We start from the raw sequence: 18,183 nt of genomic DNA on the forward strand, positions 1-18,183 counted from the left end.
TCCTCGGATGAAGGCGGTGATGACCTCAGCTTCCGTGATGTTGGGAATAGAATTTCTCATCTCGGAAAAGCGTCTGATGTAGCTACGGAGGAGCACAGACGGCTTTTGGTAGATGCGGTTTAGATCATGCTTGGTGCCTGGCCGAGTGCATGTAGCCATGTAGTTGTCGGTGAAGACCTTCTTCAGCTCTTCCTAGGATCCGATGGAATCTAGGGCGAGGCTTGTGAACCAGCTCATGGCGGTTGGCATGAGCATGACGGGAAGATAGTTTGCCATGACGCTGGTGTCTCCTCCGGCGGCGCGGACAGCAGTGGCGTAAGCCTATAGCCACTGTGTTGGGTTCATCCTTCCCTCGTAGGCCTCAACCCAGGTGATTTTGAAACCATGGGGCCACTAAAGTGTTTGGAGCGCCCTTGTGAACGTTGGGGGCCCTTCGGGGTTGTTGGCGCCGTGATCTGCAACGTTGGCGATGTTGAGCGGCTCGAGAGCTGAGTCTGGGTTATCGTACTCTTGCTCGTACTCCTGGCAGTGGCATAATTCGTCTTCATGATGACTGAAGCGGCGTTCATTGATACATCGTCGCGCATCCCAGAGATTGTTGAGGTGCACTTGGATGTCCTAGTTGACCTCCTGGTCATGTTGGCGAAGGTGCTCGACGTGGTTGTCCCTAGCTCCCCCTAAAGGGGCTACTTGTCATCGTGGTGCTGGTCGGTGAAGCGACTTGGCTGGCGATCGGATCTTGGCGCGGCTGATCGGTGAATCGAGGTTATGGAGTATGAAGGTCTCTGATCCTGGCGAATCTTGTTGACCTGACAGTGCGCCGCTTTAAGCATGGCGACGACTTTGGCAACCTCTGGTGTCTGTGGGAGCTGGGTGAGATCGTTGACGGCCACTGCCAGATTGGCGCTTGGAGTCTTGTAGATGTCGTGGCCGTCAACACAGACAAACTCATCATCGAGGTTGCGTTGGAGTGGCCTTCCTTGCGAGTCAAGCTGAGCCTCGGCCATCGCAAGGGCAGCCTTGTTTGCTCGGCACTACGCACAGTTGACGTTCCTATTGACGCGAGCGGCGCGGTCCTCGGTTTCCCCTTCACGCAGGGGGCTGTCGACGCTGACGTTGAAGATTGCACCCCCACGGAAAGGAGGGAGAGGAAGTAGCTCGGTAGTGGTTTCGGCGATGGTCTCCGTAGAGCCCTACGACTCGGAGTCCGGATTCTCTTCCAGGATGATTTGGAGGGATACTCTGGGGCGTCGGCTGACGTGCAGCATGTTGACGGCCAGCAGAGGCTGGCCGGTGATCTGGTCAGCGAGAGGATGGACATCTCCAACCTGGTCAGCAAATTTGCTCCTTAGGGCATCTTGGTAGGTGGCGGCGACGTTGCTGAGTCCGAAGGGTAGGGCCGTAACCCTCAGAGTTTCCCGAGCAGCTTTCGATAGATCTGGATCGGAGGGTGATCGGCGCTGAACGAGAGTGTCCAGAGTCGATTCGGCGATGGAGAGACAATTGGCGAGCTTCTGACCAACCCGATTGATGGATGCGATCAGATCGTGGTTGTTGATCTGCCTCCTCTGGTAGCGAAGAAGCGGGCGGCGAGTTGTTGGTGAAGACGACCTCGGAGGCGGTTCCAAGATTGGATCTACTGTTGTAGGTGTTGGGGTGGTCGGCGTAGTATCGATCTGCACCGGCACGATGAGCTCTCCGACTCCATCAGCGTTGATGATCCACGAGATTGATCCGACCATGAAGATCTGGCCGAGCTGTGGGAGGGACGAAGAGCCTGCGGAACGTACCATCTTGTTCGATATAGAAACAGCATGAACACCCCTACCTGACGAATCAACTATCGACAGAATATCGTCGGCAGTCCTCCGAGTGGTGTCCCACGAAGGTATATTGATCGGCAGAGATACGTGTAATCAAGAACAAGAACGCAACAGAGACACACGAATTAGATAGGTTCAGACCGTCTGTATGACGTAATACCCTACTCCTGTGGTCTGTTGGATTGTATTGGCTATCGTATGATATTGCGTGTGTTTGGAGGGGGTCCATGTCCGCCTTATATAGTCCGAAGGGCAGGGTTGCAAGTCGGTTAGATCTGAGAGATAACCGGAAAGTAATAACAGATTATAGGAATCACGGGATCATACGTATCCTAACAGATCTTGTAGTATCTTCGGGATATCTTTCCGGTGTCTTGTGGGAGGCGCCGAGCAGCGTCGTGCCCCGCAAGGCTTCATCTTGTGGGCTGGGCCGCCCCTGGGGGCGCAGCTCATGTGGCCTGCCGTAGGTAATCGGGGTCGTACCCCCCACAATACTTGAGACCTTTTTGTAAGATAGAAAAGAGTGCATTTATAATTTCTGAGTTTGTCCGATAGACAAGTAGCTGCTTACGTTTCTAAATTATATCTAAGTTCTAAATACTCCATACTCCATAATAATAATATGAGAACCATCGCTAATTCCGCAGCAACGCGCCGGGAATTCTTCTAATACAATATGAATGGTGAGTTACAATTAAACTTATGTTTATTGCTGAAATTTCTATGCCTAAAAGGTGATTACTGCTCATTTCAATTCATTTGTTGCATTCGAGATTTTTCAAAAGATGCTCCATAAATTTACTTTTGCTACATGATATTATCCTAATACTGATTCTTGAGAACAGGGCTTCCTAATTTTTTTTTGACAATATCCATGAACAGAGAAAATTCAAGTGTGCTTGGAGCTATGTTCCTCAATGGATATCTCACCTGCTTGGTGCTCTGCTCCATACTATAATCTCCACCCCCCCCCCCCCCCCCCCCCCCTTCTTGCTGTCCTTACAATGATTTGGCAAGTTCCCTTTGGTTGCATAAGAATGCATTTCAAATGTTCAAAAGGTACTCCAATATAGAGAGTAACTGTTTTTCGTTATCTGTTTTCTGTAACCAACAAGTAGAATCTGGTCGTAGAACTATCAATAATCCAGTACCGTACATTTGCTCCCTGTGCTTAGATTCTTGTGTAAACAGGAAGCGGCTGCCGAAAATCTTTTCAATGTTATTTTACATCTTATTACTGTTTCATTCAATTTTTCTCCTTTTACATCTCGCTGCAGTTCACGTACGAGATAGCCTCCGGCCTCCATGCATGGTCGCCAGCTCTCGGTCAGCAGAACAAAATTATGCATTGCCACGAGATGAGTGAGTATTCATGTTATTGTCTTGAAGCAGGTGCCTTTTGATTTAAAAAAAACTAATAATGCTAAAAAATGTTGTCTGCTTTGGGTTATTTTTTGAAATTTGAAGCGAAGGCCACAAGGATGTTGACAAACATAACCACAGCAGTCACAAGTAACCAAAGAGTGAGTATTCAGCTTCTTTGTCATCCCTATGGTACCTTTGACATTATTTATCTTTCAATAATGAGTATGCATGGGTGATTTAAATCACTCTTGTAGCAGGCCGCAGCAAACCGATACTTCAGCAGGCAGCAGCCCGGAATCCGACTCTACCACGACCGGCGTCGTACAGCACCTCCAGTGTGCGCTGATTCACGTTGCCAAGGATTCCGGGCTGGTTGTCCGGCCCTGACTCCTGGAAAGCCAGACAGTCGTCCAACAGAATCCCATTGGGGACGTCGAGGTCGAAGGTGGCGCCATCACTGAACGTGAGAGCAACCCTCGGCACGGTGACGTTGCTGTAGCCGGTAAAGTTGTAGCAGGTGTCGAGCTCCCCGTTCGGCACCAGGGGGTACGCCGCCATGGCCTTCCGGAACGCGGCCTGCAGCGCGTTGTACGCAGTGTGCTGGAGCTGTGTGACGACCGTGCCGGAGTCTATGATCATGCCCCCGGAGAACGCCGACGGCGGGACGTCGATGGGCTCCCGGCCTACGGTGATGCCGGTCATATTCACCACGTAAAATGTCTTCTCTTCTCGGATCATCGGCGTGAACACGAAGCCGGATGTGTTGACGCCGCTCCGGGCGCCGAGGGCAAGGAACTCCGCTTGGCTGTTTAGAGCCGGGAGGCAGTACGAGAAGGCGCCACCGTAGACGGAGGACGTCTGCACGACGAGCGACTCCGGTGCGCCTCCGAGACCCAATAGGCCGTCGTACTTGTCAGGACCGTCCTGGTCGTGGCCACACCCGAAGTGGAAATCCTTCACGGCCACCCCAGGCGCCAGCGCCAGCGTCTCGTTGCTGTACACGCCCCTCGTCTGCGAGCCGTCTCCGTACGTGATGGCGAATCCACACTGTGCGCCGCCCACTACTAAAAAAAAGCATTTCTAGGGACGGCTGGTAATCCTTTGTAGGGGCGGTTTGCCCAGCCGTCCCTACGCAAGGGTCTCTACAAATCATGTATTTGTAGGGGCGGTTTTCAGGCCGTCCCTACAAATCGATTTATAGGGGCGGCTGGTGATTGAGCCACCCCTACAAATCGATTTGTAGGAGCGGTTCGTATGACCAGCCGCCCCTACAAATCTATTTGTAGGAGCGGTTCAATCTAGAACCGCCCCTACAGTACGTTTTTCTGTAAAAAAAATTCAAATTTACAATTCAAGATCACGTTGCCGAACGTCCCACGACCAACGTTCCGAACCGCGTTCGCGTTGCCGAACGCCCCGCGGCCAACATTCCGAATCGCGTTCGCGTTGCCGAACGCCCCGCGACCAACGTTCCGAACCGCGTTCGCGTTGCCGCACGCCCCGCGACCAGTCTTCGCGTTGCCGAACGCCCCGCGACTACAAGCACAAGAGTATTCTATAAACTACAATTACAAGTCCAATTCACAAGAATATATACAATCCATCATTAAATATACAAATTACATACATATTGTTATCAACGTCCTAGAGCTAGTCTTTCAGTCTCACGAAGGTGTTGGTACTGAGGATTTGTACCTAACTCAGACTCTCGGTCATGGTAGGCGCCTCTGACGTGTACAATCTGGTCCAATATGAAGTTGCAAAGGTCGCCGACGAGCTCTTAGAGTTGGTCATCCTTGTATGGGTCTCTTTTTATTCCTTTCTCTTCTCTCCACTACAAGAGAACAAGTTTCGGTTTAGTATTTCATATCATTTACGAAGTTTTTATACTACGGGTGAAGAGGTTCAAACTTATCCTTAAGGGGTGTCTCCTGTAGCCACCGGTGTTACTCATTATAGAACATATATAGTATCCACAATGTACACTCCCAGGCTTCTGCTTGGGTCACTGTGTGTTTTGCATATAAAAATGTTAAGTAATGCGTTTGACAGCCATGTAACGGAGTACTAAAGAAGTAAGTTACACTTACCGCACATAGTATTTTTATAGCCAACTTTTTCTTCCTTGCTGGATCATGCCTTCCATGATGATTAGTGACATAGAACCTAAATGTCATGTTCAAATTATTTTAGTAAATACAACTTGTTAGTATCCAAAAGTGAATGTTACAAGTATGTATATAAACATATAAGCTAATGAGGATTGTCGATATGTATACGTCTTGAGAATCGATATGAAGTCTTTGTATGTCACCGTGTCCTTATCTAATGAATCAAAGACCCATGCCATGCTCCTCCCGACATCGACGACTATACAAATCCAGTGGTTGCTGCATGGATTTAATCATAGAACTAGATAAGCTCTTTTGCATCGAATAAAATATATCGAACAAAGCTTTAAGTATAGAGTTGAGCTTACTCGAAGTTGTATGGTAGCCATATAGTAGAGTGTTGTTGGAGATTTTTGAAAGCCAGGACAATGTATGCCACAACCTTAAGGGACTCTTCCCTTAGTTTCGCCGTACGGATGTGCTCTTTCTCCCGAAGAGTCTTTGCAGCAGCTAGCTCTTTGGCATCCAGTGTCCACCGTTTAGGGTAATTAAAATTTGTTTGGGCTATAGCTTAAGGGTCCACATACCCGGCTTTCACACTTGGCATTTGTTTGACAATGTGCACTTCCATTCTATAAATCACGGCGTGGGTTAGTTACAACAAAATTCAAAGATTATATTCATATCATATCGGGAGGACAAGGACTTACAGGCACCACGTGCGAATTAGATTCATCTCCATTTCTCCTAGGTGAAAGCATGTTTGCATGTCATTGAAGTCAAAGATAATTTTCCCGGCTAGGCTTCTAAATGTGCCGGTGGGGAAGCATGCTTGTATGATATCTATGCTCGTTGGGAGAACACGCAAGTATCAATCATGGAACCTTCTCATTCCAAGTGGTAGGCGCTGGATATCCCGATTTGGTAGGAAGGGCTTGCCTCTTTCATATGTTTTCGGGCAATCCTTTGACCATTTGATGGCATCAACATTTGGATACTGCTTTGCAATTTGGTGGAGTTTGTTAGTGATGGCCTCCTTAGAACCCCGTGATGGGACTTTTTTAACTTGGTTCTCAGGCTTGAACTGGTCATGGGAATACCACTTGGACACCGACGAGATGTCTTGATCGGAACATAAACTGGCCTTATGGTGATTGGATGCTTCTTTTGAAGTTCCCATTCAGGCACGTCCTCATCTGCTTGTGCTGCAGCTTCTTCAGGAGGCACTCGTTGTTCATGTATCGGCTGTGCTTGTTGAGAAGACTGTGGTATCTCATGATGCACTTGCTCGGTATGAGCAGGAGAAGGTTGTGGCATCTCATCAGGCACATACTCGCTAGGAGGCGGGGAAGAATATGGCATCTCAGGAATGTGGGGGTCACGAGACGGTGAAAATATCTCCTTGACCTCAACAACTCGCTCCAACTTTGGGAGAGGGGGGGGCGGCGAAGAAGCAGTCAATATAATGTCCCATTTGTGCCAGAGGATGAACTGCCCCATAACGTCTTCGAGTAACACCAGCCCCTCGGGAGTTGCGTAGTCTATCCTCCACTTCATAAACTCGGGCTTCACTGTATGCACCTCGACCCTAGTATAGTCTGGTGGTATCTTATTATTGTGGTGTAAGCCACCGGAGGATGTGCCACACCCGTTGCCACCTTCATCACAGTGTTCTACAGGCCACTAAGAAACACCAAGGTGCAACTAGTTGGTTCCCGTATGCGATCGACTGGGGTTGTGGCTGTAGTGGAACCTTGGCTGCTAGGAACTTTCATAGGGCTACCAACTAATGCTAGTTCTCCCGGTGGCGTCACTAATATCCGTGGCTCCATAGACAGTCCTTGATCCTCCAGAGCCTTCGCAACTAGAGCCTTCACTTGGAGCTCAAGACTAGTCTCCCAGTCTCGACCATGTTTCTTGTACATGTGCTTGTCCTCTTTAAATCCTTACTTCCATGTCGTCCTTTTCCCTAGCCCCCTGGTGCGGCCTATGTGCTCCTTGTTTCTCAAGCCAAGGCTAAGCTCGTCCCTCTCTCTAGAAGGATTGAATGAGCCCTTCTCCTTGTCTTCAGCATATTTCAGTATCCTTGATACCGCCTCTTGGTTCTCCAGCTTATCAAACTTAAGATTACTGCTGGATGATTCTGTACTCCTCGCATATATCCAGTTCCTTGAGCGTACCTTCAAATTCATCACATCGATATTCCCAGCAGTTGTGGCCTCTTCGTCCATCTTCCTAAACTGCTCTACCTTGGCATAGTAGCCACCGGGGCCTAGATGATGGTGGTGTTTGTTCCTCTTCGCCAGCTCGGTGTTACGGGCACTGAGCTCCAATGTCTCTGGTGAAGTCTTCTGAGCCACGAGCTCCTCCTATTGACTAGGAGTTATTTTGCCGAACTCGTTGAAGGGAGTTAACCCCTTTTGGATATACTTTGTGTTGAGCTCCGACCTCCAACGTTGGAATGACTCTCCCATCATCCTGATAGCATTTTTTTACCAATTCGTGCTTACCCTCTAGAAATCTAAAATTGACCTTCAGCTGCCTATCCTATAGTGCATTCTTTGTGTTCTCTGGTACCTCTTTCTAGTTAGGGATTGTTAGGTTCAATTTATCTCTTACTAGGGCCTCGATCGCATTATAGAATTTTCCTCTTAATTCCTTCGGCTCAAGAATCTCCCCTGCTAGCCCGACCTCCGTTATCACATAGCATGCCTTATCTAGATATAGATTTCCTTTTCTATCCCCTCGTTTCCTCTTAGGCTTGGTAGTCGAGGTTGTGTCTTGAGTTTGTGGAGCAGAGGCATCGTGATCCGTCTCTGTGGTTGTTGCCTCTGCTCTCCTTTCCTCTACTCCGTCTTGTCTAGCGAGATGTCGCAGACGTCGACGTCGTCTTTTTCGAGTTTCAAGAGGGACCTGTATATACGACAGGTCAAAGTGTTAGCAGAGGTAACACAGCCAAAGCTTTAGCAAAATTTACAAGCTAAGGCTTTTTTCCTACCTCCTCGTTCGGGTCAAAATCCTTGTCCAAATTTTCCTCCATTGGCCTCCTTCTGGCTTCACGTGGGAAAGGATCCTCGGGACTTTCATATCCCTCTTCTGAGTCATCATCATCATCATCCTCTTCTTCTTCGCCTTCAGCAGCCTCTCCTTCGGGGCCTTCCTCCTCGTCACACTGCTCCTAAGTAAACATCACTTCTAGATCCTTTTCTACCTCGTTATCGAACTATTCCTGAGTAAGCTGGTCCTCTAGTGCTTGCTCCTCAAGGGTTGGCTGCTCATCAGGCTCGGGGCATCGGGCTACACTGTCTGGTGTCCACGATATTATTTTGCGCTTTGTTCTAATAGATGCAAGAAATTGTGCTTTAGGTACGCGAGAAGGTATAAGAAATAAAAAAGGTCTATAAACCAAAGTAGTCCTATAAAACAACAATATATCAAAAAACGAGTAGTAGCAGTAGTAGAGGCCTCAGAAACATGTCAATCATCATTTGATCATGAACTTGGAGCATCAAGGCATCATAACAGAGAAGAGAGGAGAAGGTAATGTAGGGGCGGCTGCTAATGATGCCAAGTTCCTCACAAGTTCTTGATCATCAGCTCATATTCCATATAATGTATGGACTTGGATAATTTCATCATCGACAAAACAAAGGAGAGGAGAGGAGAGGGGAGATTTGGCAAAAAAAAGCAGGTGCTGCTTCCAAAACATAGAGGATAGGAAAGGTGGCAACAAATAGAGGAGAGGGGAGATTTGGCAAAAAAAAGCAGGTGCTGCTTCCCAGAAAAAGCAACATGACAATGTAAGAACATCATATGCTTAATATCTTCCGAACTTGATAAGCAGATCGAACAATCAGAAGTAGTAGACAGTAGTAGTAGGGAAGTAGTAGAAGTAGCAAAAAAATCGGCAGCTGCTTAGGAGAGGAGAGTAGAGTGGAGTAGAGGAGAGTAGTAGTAGAAGAGGAGTACAGAGAAAACAGCAAGTATAGAGAAGATTAGTAGCCACCGGCCACAATAGTGTATTTTTAATTTTTACTAAAACTTGAGGAAAGGTGGCCAAGAAAAGCATATGAAGCCATAGAAGCATTTGCTCAGTGAGTAGAATAGACAGAAGAGCAGCCAGCAGGAGCCATAGAAGAGAGAAGAGAGTAGATAGTAGAGCACCAGCAACATTAGGCAAAATTCAGTTAAGACTAGTATCTAATATCCAGTGATAGAGCAACAGATAGAGTAGTAGTAGTAGAATTCAGTTAGAATTCAGTTTGGAGTAGTAGTAGAAATCGAAAACTCAGTTAGAATTCTTTGACATCACAGATTAGAACACTAAATCAAGTGTAAGCCGAGAAAATAGTAGTAGTATGAAAAGGAAACTAACAGTAACTTCATAAAAGCATATCTAGAGTTCTATTCCTCCAACAAACATGATCCTTAACATTCTAGAAAGATTATTAAGTTATCTAAAACTTCCTTATTATCATCTCAAGAGGATACAATAGATAACAAGACCAAACATCATGTACCAGCAAATCTGTTCAGACTTGGACAGATCTTGACATTAACTTTAAACACTCGTATCTAGAGTTCTAGACCATGAAAAGGTGTGTTCTTTAACATTTTAAAAAGCTTAAGAAAAGCACTACAACTCTTTTATTTTCATCAAGAGGTGATTCATAGGTTATCTGCTAAACTAAAAGTTAACTGGAACTGAGCATTTGGACAATAGCAATTCAGTCAAAATAAATCATAGCCGGAGTTGTAGACCATGGTAAATTATGTACTTAACCATTTTGGAAATCTTAGGAAAAGCACTAGAACTACATAGTGTGCAACAAGAGCTAGTTTTGATGTTAACATGGTAGAAATACAAAAAATGCAGAACTATATAGCACACGGTGAAAACCTGACAGTGACATCAAAAAAATCATATCTCCCAAAAATGGACAGCTCTATATGTATCTGGGACCAGAACAGCTAGGATTAATGAGCTAATGAGCTGTTGCAAATGGCAGAAAATGAGTACAAGCACTTAAGACGGAGAAAAGCAGCAAGACAAGCACTCAAGTAGGACAGCTAAAATAAATCAAATGTAGTTCTTAATAAACAAGTTTGTTCTTTAGCTTCATCCATGTGCCACATCTTCTACAAATGGGAAATAATACTATTAAGAATGTATAGAAACATCATTGCAAAGTGCCTTAGGTCTCAATTAATAACCCAAGTTCTCATCAAAGCTACTAATCAGTCCACAGATACCAACAGGAAATAGTGCTAATTAGACAGGGAGCATGCACTGAGGGGGTGTACTGATTATTAGCTAGCAAAAATTGCAGACAACAATCGTAAGTAAGGTGCGGCTGCCGCACCTAAGGGTGCTCCTCCTGCGCCAAAAAATCTAACATCATTAACCTAAGGCACTTTGCTCAGTGTGAATCAAAATGGGCATGAACATCATGTATAGTTCCCATTACTCTAGGCACTTTGCTCAGCGTGTAAAAATCGAAATAGCCATCATCATGTCTAAGATAAGCATTAACAGCTTCTACAATTGGAAGCCTATTTCAATTTTGAGCAGCAAGCGGAGTGGAGCAGTGGTGGATCCAAATTGGGGCATCCAATTGTACAAGCATGTCCAGTTGTACACGCAAACCAATTTGCAGTATTGCATATATGTCGACAATGCACATATAACTGAGCACTGGTGGATCGGAGTGCTGGAGCAGTGAGCAGCATTCAGCGAGCAGAGCAGTGGTGGATCCAAACCTGTCGTTTGTAGGGGGGCTGTGGAGGAGCACGGACGTCGGTGGAGGAGCGTCGACGCCGGTGGAGGACCGCGGATGCCGGGCAGCACTGGCAGCTTGCCCGCTCGCCGGTGGAGGTGCGCGCACACCAAACCCTAACGTGGACGGCGAAGAGCTTGGGAGAGGGAGCGAGGACGCTAGGGGGAGGAGCACAGACGGCAAAGAGCTCAGGCACCGGGGCGCTCGCCTAGGGAGGGAGCACCGGGGGCGGATCAAGATGGGGCGGTGGTGGCGTGTCGGCTGGTCGGGGAAGGGAGCGAGGACGGTAGGGGAGGAGCGTGTGGACGGCGGAGAGCTCAGGCACCGAGGCGCTCGCAGGGTGAGGGAGCACCGCGGACGCTCGCCGGGGGAGGGAGCACCGGGGGTAGAATGGACGCTCGTCGGGGGAGGGAGCACCGGGGGTAGATCGAGATGGGGCGGCGGCACGTGTCGGCCGGCTGGGGCTCTAACCCTAGCCGTCGTGGCAGCTCGGGGATGTCGCGTTGCGGCCCAGGGGTGCAGAGAGGGGTCGTCAGCGTTGGGAGATGTCCGAGAGGGTGCAGCGGCGACGCAGGGGCAAGGGGGCGGGTGCGGGACGCCGGGGGCCAGGTGTGGGCGGGCGCGGGCACGGGGCAGCCTAACGGTGTCGGAGGATGAAGACAATGCCCAGAAAGTCTGACTCCCGTGCGCCCTCTTATTTATACTTGGGACTATTTGTAGGGGGGTTTCTGATGCAGCCGCCCCTACAAATGAATTTGTAGGGGTGGTTCCTGATCCAGCCGCCCCTACAAATAGTTTCTATTTTTTAAATTATAAATTCTATATTTTTTATTATAAAAACACAAAGTAATATAAAAAATTTGTGTATATGCACAAATATAATATTTTGTATTATTCTATATATGAATAAATATATATATATAAACAATTGTAGTCAAAACAATATAAAAAACAAAAATTAAAAATTTGAATTTTAAAACTTCGACTACAATTTTATGATATTAAATGAAATAAAATGAAAATGTTGTAAACATAAAAGTTGTATAACTCATCGACATGTACAACTTTTATTTTGGTCATCTTGTCATGTGACTTTGTTTGAACGATTCAAATTTTAAAATTCAAACAATTTCAACTTGAAACAAATGATTTCAGATGAAAAACTCATGAGTACCAAAGTTGTAGAACTTATCAATATGTACAACTTTTATTTTGATCATATTTTCATTTACCAAATTTGAACAGTTGACATTTTGAATTTTAATAATTGGCAACTTCAAACAAGATTTGCAACTTCAAATAGAGTCATCTGGATGTTGCAAAGGGTAGTCTCACACACATGCATAAATATAGTCTCACACATATACAAAAATATATAGTCTTATACACGTACATAAATATATAGTCTCACACGCATCCATAAATGAAGTCTTACAAACACACATTTACATAAACAGTCCACGTTAAACAACTAGCTAGCCCGCTGTAACGACTTTCCCCTTGACACCTTTTCGTTCCCATGGCAATATGTCTTTGGGGAGGTTCTTTTCTACAACACTGATCTTCTTAGAAAAGTCTATGAATAGCGGCATCTCATCGTAGTTATTGTAAGCTTCAACATCATCCACGCCATCAACTCCAATAATGTGCTATTTTCCGGAGGCAACCACGTGATTTGTCTTCTTCTTTAGGGGAAGGTTACTTTGTGGGTCAGACATATAGAAAACTTGTGCGACACGTGAAGCGAGCACCCAAGGGTCATCTTGGTAGCCTAGATTCTCGAGGTCCATGACTCTTAATCCGATCTCGTTCAGTTGGCGTTGTTTGATACAGCGGCATCGAAACAAGGCCACCGTTATATCCCTTCCATAGTTAAGTTTCCATATCTCTTCAATGATGCCAAAGTATTGGATCTTTCGCCCTAATCCATCGAGAGCCTCTATTCGAACGCCGTTGTTTTGGTTCACATATTTACTATCCTTTGCGTGGGTATAGTACGTATACCCATTGATGTCATAAGCATTCCAAGATGTCACTTGTCTCGATGGCCCCTCCGCCAACCTACTGATGGTAATAGAGTCTATAGTTTCTCCAGGCGGTATGTTTTGGTCCTTCAACCATGTAGTTAGTCGTTGCTTGTGTTGTTTCATGACCCAATCATCCGAACGGCCATTTCTCTCTACCATAATGATAGCCAAGTGTTCATCAATATACGGTTGCATCAGTTGTGTACTCTGCAAGACACTGTAATGCGCCCGACTCACTTCTTTGTAATTATGATCGATGAACACTTTTCTACCACTAGTGCCCTTCCCAGCCAGCCTACCCTTGTGATGAGAATTGGGTTTACCAATCCCTTTCTGTACTTTTAGATACTCTTGACAACACTCGACAACTTCTTCAGTACTGTAACCCTCTATCATGGAGCCCTCTGGGTATGCTCGATTATGCATGTATCGACTTAGAACCGACATGAACCGCTCGTAGGACCACATTTCATGCAAGTAGTAAGGGCCAAGCGCCTGTATTTGATGAACCATGTGAATCATGAGATGTGGTATTATATCAAAAAAGCAGGAGGTAAACACATCTACAATTGGTTTTGTGTCTCAACCACAAATTCATGTGGGTCACTTAGCTCTTCCTTGCCAATCGTCTTCTATGAGATCTTTGAAAAGAAGTAGCACATGCGGGTGATGGCCATTTTCAAGAACTCTAGCTTTATAGCCCTGATTGCAATAGGTAGAAACACTGTCAGCATCACATGGCAATCGTGAGCCTTGTAGTGTGTTATTGACAAGTCCTTCATCGACACTAGCTTCTTCACATTTGCTGAAAACCCAGTCGGGACTTTGATCCCCCTCGGGAAAGTGCATATAGCTCTCTTCTCGTCTGGTGTTAGGTTGAAGCACGCCGCGGGCAGAGTGTATTTTCCATTAGCCTCAGGTATCGGGTGAAGCTGTGGCATCACGTTTAGCTGCACCATGTCTTTCCGTGCTTTCAGACCATCCTTTGACGTGCCTGTGTCCATCAAGGTAGCAATGAGACTCTCAAAGACATTCTTTTGCACGTGCATAGCATCAATGGCATGGGGGACCTCCAAGTCTAGCCAATAAGGCAGATACTGAAAGAAGATCGATTGTTTCTTGAAAGGTACGCCTTCGATAGGAGGTGTGCTTCTATCTCTGTTCGTCCCATCTGGATTCTTCTTTCCATAGATGACGTGTATGTTTTTCACCATTCTGTACATGTGTTCTCTGTTATGACATCTCTCCGGAGGGGGTTCAATCTCTGGGGCGTTGTCATAAAATCTAAAGAACAATTTGTTGTGGTACTTGTGACTTGTCTTTAAGAAGCGTCCGTTCCCTAGGTAAACTATCTTCTTGGATGCATCCAGGTACACCCATATAGTACCATCCAAGCAAACCAAGCATCCCGTCTTCCCTTTGATCTGTCTAGATAAAGCAAACAGTGCGGAGTAATCATTGGTAGTAACAAATATTATTGCTCTACATATGAAGTCCTCCTTTCGGAACGCATCGTACATCTGCTCCCCATGCCTCCATAGCCTCTCCATTTCTTGCATCAAAGGCTCGAGGAACACATCTATATCAATGCCTAGTTGTTTAGGGCCAGAAATAAGAATAGTGAGGAGAAGGTACTTTCTCTTCTGACACAACCATGTTGGGATATTGTACATGGTCAAGATCATTGGCCATGTGCTATAGTCGCTCATCCTCTCATTGAAGGGATTCATTCCATCAGTGCTCAAACCAAACCGTACATTCCTTGGGTCATCACTGAATTCTTTGTGCTTCTCATCAAACCTTTGCCACTGACTACAATCAGTCGGGTGTGCAATCTTATCATCATCCACCTTGCGCTCATCATCCCACCATATCATGAGTGCGGCTTCTTTAGGGTTTAGGAAGATACGTCTCAAACGGTCGGTCACTGATAGATACCACGTTACCAAGGCAGGAATTCTTCTCTACTTTGCATCGTTGCCTAATGGAGTGTCCTCTGGGGGCTGAGATTCTTATACCACCTTTTTTGTACCCTTCTTATTACTCTTTTTCCCCATGGAGGCTTCATCCCTACCGTAAAGGTCATTGTTCTTGTACCGGCTGGCCCCACACCGGGGACATTTATCAGTGACTTGAACATTTCGCCACGAAAAAGTATACAGTGGTTGGGGCATGCATGGATTTTTTTCAACCCCCATTGTCAATGGACTTATGACCTTCTTCGCTTGGTATGTGTTGGTGGGAACTGAGTTTGGTTGTGGCAGCACCCATGACAGGAGATGCAATAGATCATTGAAACTACAGTCTGACCAGTCGTACTTAGCCTTCAGGATGAGCAGCTCAAGCACAAAACGTAGCAATGTCCAATGTGTCGGACAATCCTTTTCAACACCATACACAGTCTCCTTCGATGCTTTTGTCACCCTTTCCAAATTTTCTAGACCTTTCAGGCTATTTAGTAAAATCTCTGGTCCAAGGGCTCGAATCATGTCCTTCAAATCATCTTCATCCCCGACACGTGCTCCACCATCATTATTGGCACCACCTTCGTCGTTACCATCCCAACCACCAGCATCACCACCTTGTTCATTGCCAAACTCGAAATCCATTCGTGCATCAAGCTCTGCTGAATATTGGGATAGGGATTCTATGGTTTCGTCGTCGTATTCCTCCTCATCCTCGTCGTTAACAATAACCGTTTTACCATGATGAATCCACACTGTGTAGTCTTCAACAAATCCTCGCATAATCAAATGTGATTTGATGATAGTCACATCTATCCATGCCATACGGTTCTTGCAATCTTTACATGGGTAAATAATTGTATCCTTATTCTCTTTTAATGTCGTTGCATGCTTCTTTGCGGCTTAAATAAATTTATCCACCTCTTCACGGAAACCTGCCTTGAACCTTAACGAACCATACATCCAAGAGTTCCTATACTCCATCTTTTACAACAACAACAAAACAAACATTAAAGGACTACTTATTCAGATATATATAAAAATGAAACAAATTAATAATTACTTGAGAATAATTGTATATACTTCAGATATATATGAATATAAATCTAATATAATTACATGAAGCATACAAACACACCATGGTAGAGGAAAATTAATTAATGGCCCATTTATCCATAAATAATTAAAATACATATTTATTGATTACAATAAACAATTTCAAAGACAACAATTAGCAACAATTATACTTTACCCAATATCTTTCATACAAACCCTAGTCCAATTTCATCAAACATAAATTTACAAAAACAAAATTAATAAAAAAATCAAACCCTAGATCTAGATCCACATGCACATGAAACATCCATAAAACTAACTAATTGTTCACTAAAATCAAGAAACATGGACCAAATAAGGGTATGATCTTGTTCCCCTCCCTAATTTACCCTAGTACATTTAAAACTTGGGTCTAATTTGCTTCATAAATAGCTCAAGCACCATAGAAGAGAGAAAAAAATAAAACGCTAATTACTCACTAACCAACCATTAAAACTTTAAAAAATTATGGAATAGCATTTTCTTACCTTCTACAACCTCTCCCCTAAAAAATTTGAGACCAAAACATTTCCCCTTATTAGAGCAATTTTTGGGAGATGCCCAAGGTCTCCCCACCTTTCTTTCACGGGTTGGAGTGAGTGATCCGAGGAGAAAGAAGGTGTTGCATCTGTTTTATAACGGGGGCATTTGTAGGGGTGACTGGTGATTGAGCCGCCCCTACAAATCGGAGCTATAAATACGGGGCCATTTGTAGGGGCGGCTCAATTTCCAGCCGCCCCTACAAATACCATTTCCAGGGACGGCTGGTGATTGAGCCACCTCTACAAATCAGACTCTATTTGTAGGGACGGCTGGTGTCTGGACACCCGAACACGCCACTGTAGGGGTGACTCCATCACCAGCCGCTCCTTAAAAAAATCGAACTGTTACTAAAAATTGTTTTTTACTTAGTGGCCGCTCGTGCAGCCGCCGCCGTAGCCATCGCCGGTGAGGTTCCTGCACGCGTCGGTGTTGCAGGGGATGGGAGCGTACGTGGAAGACTTGCTCGGATCGAACCGGGGGTCCTTCTGCGGGTAGCACGTGGTGGAGTTGCAGGGCTTGCACTGCACCCAGGACAGGTCGCTGCCGGTGTCGATGAGGAGGACCTGCGAGACGGCCGGCGTGCCTAAGCCCACGGTGACCACGTACTCCAGCGAGTCGACGGAGCTGCCCAGGTGAGTCGGGATGCTCACGTCGGCGTCGTCTCGCGTCGTACCCATCATGCCCTTGGACACCCTGCTCATGATGTACTTCGAGCGGGCACGGTTTCGGCGGAGTCTGTCGGTGAAGGACGACGGCTTGTCGGAGCTCTGCGTCGGCGTGCACGACCCGTGCCGGTGCACCAGTGGCATGGACACGGTGTTGCTTCCCGCCGGATCCAGCCTCACTGAAAACTCATTGCATGCATGGGAGCGAGGTAACTTCACTTATTTTGATTTGAGGTGTATATATACAGCACTAGCTACAGCAGGAGGTATATATTCTATTTAGAGAAGCTAAATTTCTTCTAGACACACAGTTTCTTTTTCTTTTGATGTGAATTATGTACCACGTTCATGTAGCAGTTGTGCACATGAGTTAGCTCGTTATGGTTTATTGTGCACATGAGCTAGCTCGTTATGGTTTGTCGAGGGACTCGGATCAATCCTTCTTATGGCTCAGAAACAGTGGTTAGCACCGCTACAAAGCCGTGCTCGTTGCCTCCATTCCATGAGCGAGGGAGTATTCGTAGGTGCAAAGGACGATACACACGAGCAGAGGCAGTGAGGCCATGATGCACGTCTAAATTTTGGATTCACCGACGAGCTGTATACGGGAGAGGAAGAGCGAAGATTGCTAAGATCCCATTCGTTGTCGTCTCTCTCTCTCTCTCTCTCTCTCTCTCTCTCTCTCTCTCTCTCTCTCTCTCTCTCTCTCTCTCTCTCTCTCTCTCTATATATATATATATATATATATATATATATATATATATATATATATATATTGCCGCGCTGTCATGTACGGTCACGTTTGTCCTTGTA

General features: G+C 45.9%; 1 pseudogene; it reads right to left on the minus strand.

The window, feature by feature from the left end:
* Positions 1-3,464: 3,464 nt before the first annotated feature.
* On the minus strand, positions 3,465-17,935 carry LOC136454882 (aspartyl protease AED1-like; annotated as a pseudogene).
* Positions 17,936-18,183: the final 248 nt, after the last annotated feature.

Source organism: Miscanthus floridulus, chromosome 5 (assembly GCF_019320115.1).
Source record: "Miscanthus floridulus cultivar M001 chromosome 5, ASM1932011v1, whole genome shotgun sequence".
Classification (NCBI taxonomy): Eukaryota; Viridiplantae; Streptophyta; class Magnoliopsida; order Poales; family Poaceae; genus Miscanthus; species Miscanthus floridulus.